This window comes from Mycetomoellerius zeteki, unplaced genomic scaffold, assembly GCF_001594055.1.
Source record: "Mycetomoellerius zeteki isolate Tzet28-1 unplaced genomic scaffold, Tzet1.0 scaffold124, whole genome shotgun sequence".
Classification (NCBI taxonomy): domain Eukaryota; kingdom Metazoa; phylum Arthropoda; class Insecta; order Hymenoptera; family Formicidae; genus Mycetomoellerius; species Mycetomoellerius zeteki.
The window spans coordinates 564558-571416 of NW_017256169.1; the positions used below are offsets into that span (position 1 = coordinate 564558).

Consider the following 6859-nt stretch of genomic DNA (forward strand, 5'->3'; position numbering starts at 1 on the left):
AACTCGTTGCTTCAGTTTCTGCCTCCATAGTAAATTGATTTCCTCTAAATTTTCGCTTTCGTGGTCTTGACGAACGATAATTGTCGAATTTACTTCCTTTAGGCATTTTGTATGTTCGTACAGATCAAAATCTGAAGCAACACTGAGGATAAACTCAATCTGCGCGACCGTTTTACGCATACACATAAACACACACATAAACACACACATTCACATACCTTACAATAGAAAAGTTTCGGAGGGTTCTAAAGACAACAATAGATCGATCTTAGAAGCCGTTACGGTTTTTGATCGCGTGGCGTCAACCGTTTGCAAATTTTGTCGCATTTTACTAAATAGGCTGTAATTTTATTAATTTTATGATATCAACCTTAAAGTTTTATATTTTTTAAATGTTGTTATTTCGATTTAAAAAATAAAAAAATCGATTCTTTTTACCTGTCACACTAGAATTCTCCCGCGTAAGTGACTCCGGACTCGTTTAATTGCCGACAATGATTCTATTATACACTGAGAAAAAAGTTATTAGCTTGATTAAATTAATTACGACATTATTTCTTGAAAATGTATATATTCAAGTTAATATATTATATAATCTCGACTATAAATATAAAGCATCTTCAATCTATTAGTGTTTTTTTTAGAAAAGCTGTAATAAAATCCAAAGAAAAACTAATAAAATTCAAAAAAAATAAATATTATTTTTCAATAAAATTAGTTTTTTATTTATTAATTAATGTAACGTGGCAAACTATAATACTTTATAACTTTACTTTATAATTTTACATTTTTGTTGGTTCAGTCATCCGTCCGGTTGTTTGCCTGCAAAAACAGCTTAATTTCTTAATTTTCAAATTCTGTTTTTTGGCAATAAACATTCAAGGATCTTAATTCTTTTAAATCAGTTGAGAATAAGCAGGTTAAGGTCAATGAGATTTTCAGTAATATAGCGCAAACTAAGGAGTTTAAAATGTTAATTTAACAGGAGTTGTATATTTCAACACTTTTAACGAAGTTTTCCTAATAATTAGCTCCGTTATATTCGTTGCAAAGGATTTACTTTTCGTTACACATAGATCGTTTACGTCAATTTGTGTGGATACTATATTTTTGATCAAGGCTGTATTTGATTTAAATACATACATTCGTTAATAAAATAAATTGAGACAAACTAATTTAGTTAACAAGTTTTTTTTTCTCAAAGTAGACTAGCATTTACGCAATCTTTACAAAAGTGTGCTTAGTACGCCTTTTAAACACTTGAAAGTGTTTTTTGAATCACGTCTTGCACAACAATGCCGTCTCGAGATTTCACGTGCGCTTAATGAATGAATTTCACTGATTAACTGGCTGATATGTGATACCGTTGGTATTACGGCCGCCTCTCGCACGATAGGAACGATTTCGTCGTCGGATTTCATTTGATGTGCTCCCACGGTTACTATTCGCTTCCCACCTCTCGTCACGTACTAATGCCAGTATCACACTAGCGATTAGAGATTGCATCTGCGTTCACGTTTGCGGCTCTCGACCAATTAAAAAGAAGCTGCTGGGTCCTTTCTGATTGGTCAACTGACGCAAACGCGAACACAGACGCAATCTCCAACAGCTAGTGTGATACCGGCATTAATTTGTTGAATTATGATGCGATCGTAGTGCACATCCCGTACTTTCACACTTTCGGGAATCAATCCCGACGTAGATATCTAATGACACATGATTGAAACGTTCAACTCTCCGAAGCCAAAAGCATAAAGCAAAATAATCGAGGAGTGAAAGTGTAATTGCTTTATTACACGTAAGTGGAAATTCTCATGACGAAATTCTTATCTCATCGATTTTGAAGAACGCCACGCGCGCTACGAGATTTAAATAAAAGGAAAGATACTTCTCTTGAATAAACTATACAACATTTCCTGTTGTCACATGATGTAATTCGATAATACGCGATCCATTTCGTTGTAAAGTATCGAGCGTTTCTTATCGTGAGCGCCGAGAAGTGGTTAACACTGATATTTATAGCCGGTTCTTATATTTAAGTACGGATCTTAATCTTCCTGTCTGCAAATAATATTTTTATTGTCTTTTTTCGTCTAGCCCAAGTTGTTTTACTGCTCTAGGCCTTCAAAAAATGTAGAAAAATTCAGAGTTACATATTAATATCTCTATTACATTACCATATAGTTTTTAATGTTATTTAATAAGAATTGAAATTTGAGTAAAATGTTATTTAATAAAAATTGAAATTTGAGGGTGATATTTCTCTCTAAAATAACCCAGACGGAGAATAAAGACGTTATAAGTCAATCATGGAGCCACATTAACATCTTAATATTAGAAGAATCGAATGATCATTACTGACTCTTTCTATTTATTAGAATATTATATTTTTATGTAATAGATAGGATTCTGAAAATTTGTTGAGAGAGCGCACCTTTGTTGCATAAACGCGCTTTCTACATTGAGAAAAAAAGAGTTGTTAACTAATTTAGACTGATGAAATATTTAGTTTTTCGTTATTTTCAGAGTAATTTATTCGCTTGGTTGTTTAGTGAGAGATATTGATACTCTCGTAGTGTTAAAACATTATTAGAAATATTGATACTCTCGTAGTGTTAAAACATTACTTAAGACGATTTTGAAACAAATACGGCGGATTATGAATACTGGCCTAAACTCCTGTCGATCGTCGACAGATCGAAGCACATTTAGTCCCGTGGATTCGAGGGGCATCTAATAGGGGCATCGGTCCAAGCCCCCTCTCTCGGGATCCGTTGTCAAAAATACGCAGGTCCGCAGCTAAAAATATACTCACGAGCGAAAGTGTGTACACGGGGGGGAGGGGAGGGAGAACCCAGTATCGAGTAACACACATCGCGCAACTCCGAAAAATACTCCGGCATACGAATGTAAAAGTGATGCGGCAATCCGGTTTTCTCGCTCGGTTCCGTCCCTCGTCAGTAACCGTACGAGGAAAGGGAGGGATCCCGTCCGGGAAGCTGGTCGTATGAGAGGACCTTTATGTGCGCGCGAGATCGCAGACGGTCGAGGGCCCTTCTGTGCCTTTCCCCTCCTTTCCTCCGTCTGTTCCGGGCAGGCCCTGGCACTCTTCCCTTCACACAACTGCCATCCGACACAAAGCTTCGTTCTCCGATGTACAAGGTCTCCCGTTCATTTCCCCGGACACCCGGTGTCCATCCCTCTTTCCTCCTCTCGTCCGTCCTTTGCCACCCTTCTATGTTCGTCTCTCTCGTCGCTTTTTCAAGGCGCGCATCATCCTTGTTTCGCCGACTCGTTTTTCTTCCTCGGGGCCCCCCCGTCCCCATTTACTTCTCTTACCTTACCGTGCCGCGTATTCTTTTCGTCCGTGTGATCGTCCTGTGCCCGTATATACCGGGTGAAACGCACGCGCGCGAAGCGGAATTTCCCCTGCTACGTGCTCTTTGTTTGCGATGAATTCGAATATTCTAGAGAATACCGAAGGCGAGCCACGAGATTCACAGCGCTCCATCGATTCGATAGCGGTGAATAATTCCAAGAGAATTTTAAAAGAAATTGTGAATTTATGATTTAGGTATTTTTATATATAAATAACGTCATAAGGAATTGTGTAGAATTTTTGAGACGTTAAATATATCTTGCGATCTTTATCAGACTTTAATGGTTTTTTTCACATTAATAGTTGTCTTTGTAAATAAGCCATAAATTCAATAGTCAATGAATAATTCCAGGAGGATTCTAAAGGAATCATGAATCTATGATGTAGAATAGCATCAAGGAATTGTGTAGAATTTTTGTGATATTGAATATATTGTCGCGTTGATAGAAACACAAGTTAAAAATTAGCCTTGGGATAAGTAAATTGTTTTAAAGAATACATTTAATTAAATGTGTATAAATGAAAGTGTGAAAAAAGTGAAGTTATGCATGTTTACTATTTTAATTAAAACGTTGTTCCAATTAAAAAATTTAAAAACGATCTATCGAAAGTTGCTAATTTTGATTACTTTTCATGTGTTGCGATCTTTATCAGACTTTAATGATTTTTTTCAAATTTAATAGCTGCCTTTGAAAGCAATCTATAAATAGCATTTTTTTTTCATATAATATATTCCGCCTTGAAATTATAAAGATGTCATTGTTCTTCCTTCAAGTGACATAATTTAAAAAATTTTCGAATTATTATCATGAATATATAAATTCAGGTATTATTACATTATCCTATTAATCATCAAAAGTGAATTAACTTAATTTCATAACAAATCGTCACAATAAAAAATAATTTAAAACAAAAAATGACGTTTGATCATGTTAAGAATATATTCTTTTTGCCAATATTATTTGATTAGTCAATAATTTTCTGTCAAGTTCCTCTCCTTTTCCGATAAACTTAATTTTTAGTTGTATCACTTTTGAAGTAAGGGAGTGACATACAAATTCCAGGTTACTTTCGGTAGCCATCACGAATAACATCGAACACACGTAGACAATTCTTGTCGGGGATGCGTCAACCATTTTTCGAACGATAGAATATTACTCCGCTGAAATAAAATCGAAATTTGGATTATGCAAATACAAACAGGATCCGTATTATGCAAATACAGTCAAGATGTGTGCTATGCAAACTCGTATTATGCAAATGTCCTCGGCGGAACATTTATTTCCACTTTCCTACGGGGCGTAGAGCATTCTAACGCTGCGAGTTTACGCATTACAAACTACAACCATTGCATGGCGATTATTTACCGCGCGTTACAATGAATTAAATTGCACCGTGCTTTCGCGCGTGCATTAACACAGTGCCAACCGCCATTATAAAATCGTTCTGCTCAGGGAGAGCCGAAGGGTGAATAGCGCGTAATCGCCAACGAATATCATGGACACCCCGTATACACCCTGACGCGCCTCCTACGTCGTTTCGCCAACACATCGGCGGCGATACATCGAACCCCGTAAGAACGACGAGGACGACATTAAACGGCCGCGCAGGAAGCGCGAGCGAGATCGTGGCGGATCGAGCCGCGTCGGCTGTTGCCGGCTGGCAAGCCTGGCTCCCTCCTCCCCCCCCCTCCCACCGCCGCTCGGCCCACCCATCCCACGAAAGCCTACGCTCCCCCCTCTACCGCGTGGAGCGTCAGTCGCCCCGCGTCCCTCTGACGAGTCAGAGTCGTTGTATCGCTCCCCACTCACGTGACCCCGCGCCGCACCTGGTCCATCCACCGCGCCGCACGCGGCCACGGTAAGCTTGCTCTTTCTCTCTCTCTCTCTCTCTCTCTCTTCCTCCTTCTCCTCCCGTTCCACCTTCCTCTCTTCGCGCGTTGTGCCTAACCTTCTCCCGTCCGTAACCGTAGAGCCGCCGCGTCTCCAACACGCGCCCCCCTCTCGCCTTGCCCCCCTCGCGCCCGTATTCTCTCATGGCGCGCCGCGATTCGTAGCAAAGTTTTCAACGTCGCCTCGCTCCTCTCTCCCTCTTTATTTTTATCCATTTCTCTTTTTCTCTTTCTTTCGAACGGAATATATACAATTTTGATTAGTCGGATCCATCGCACGTTACATTTTCGTTTTTTCGGAGTTTTCACTGCGGGGATTTCTGTGTCGCGAAGTTCGTACCGGCGTATATATTCAGGGAATCCTCTCCCCCCACGCTTTTTGCTCGCTCTTACTTCAAAGTAACGCTGTTTCAATCTTTGTTGTTCCGCGAAGTGCTTTCGCACCTTTTTGTTTATTTTCCTCCTCGCCGCCGTTGTTTATCTCTTCCTCTCTGTCAGTCGTTTACTTCGAGGTCCCCCTCCTCCTTCCCATCGTCCCCCCCGGCAAAACGGACGATCGGTAGGTTTTAGTATAGTCGGAGTCGCATGAACGGCGTGCAACGTGACGCGAGGATCGTACAGTCGTGTTCTCGGTAGACCCTCGTGTGGGAGAGCACCGGAGTGAGAGGGGCAGACCGTGTAAGTAAGAGAGAGACCGCGGCGGCACGTAGCTTGTAGGGACAGGCGACAGTAGCTAGCCGGTGGTGCGTCGTCGTCGTGCGCTTCCTAACCTCCAAAACGGGCTTCTCGCCGATAGCCGACGCGTAACGTAACGTACGTGACGAACGAAACGAGCGACGCCGCCACCTCGAACCGTGCGCGCGCGCGGGTGTATGTATATGTGCATGTGCATGTGTGTGGCCCCGTCATTCCCGTGACGTCGCCTTCGATTCATAACGAACGCGATCCGCAGTCGCCGCCGTTGACCGTCGTCGCCGTCGTTGTCGTAACTTTGCGACAGTGTGTTTCACGCGTGTGTGTCATCACGGCGCGACAGAAGGCTTGCGTCGCAAGTACCGCGAGGAGGAAAAATCCGTGAGAGAGAGAGAGAGAAAAGGGAAAGGTGATCGAAGGGGAGTTTTCCACCGTTTTCGAAATTTCTACACACGCGTCTTCTGTGTCGCGCGCGTCTCTTTGTGAGTGGAACACGAGGAACACGCGAGTTGCTTCACCGCCGTTACACAGCAGGTGCACGGATACTCGACGGAATTCGCCAGGACATTCCTTCCATCGTTGCTGTCACCGCTGCCGCCCGCTTGGGAGCCTACCGTGGACACGGTTAGTACATTCGACCAATAGTCGATCGGCGTGCCGACGTATCTCGCGACGACGTTCCGGTTGGATCCCGGCTTGATTCTCGGCACCACGTTGAGCCGAGCGTTTCCCGGCGCGGCCGCGCGCGAATCCGCTGCGCGCGCCCCGAAATCCGCGCGGATATTTCTCCCCCGCGCTCTTCCTCTCCCCCGCGTCGGTGCGCGCCCTGCGAAGGGCGCATGTCCGCCGCGCGGTTCGCACGTTGAAACCAGCCGTCGTGCTTCCCAACTCCTCCC

The 6859-nt window shown here is 42.7% G+C and overlaps 1 protein-coding gene across 1 annotated transcript in view; it reads left to right on the plus strand.

Moving 5' to 3' along the window:
- Nucleotides 1-6460: 6460 nt before the first annotated feature.
- Nucleotides 6461-6859, plus strand: part of heph (polypyrimidine tract-binding protein 1 heph) — a 375570-nt gene continuing 375171 nt past the window's right edge. Inside the window, exon 1 of the mRNA XM_018461600.1 lies at nt 6461-6587. The gene's annotated coding sequence lies outside the window, so the exon portion shown is untranslated. The remainder of the gene's footprint in view (nt 6588-6859) is intronic.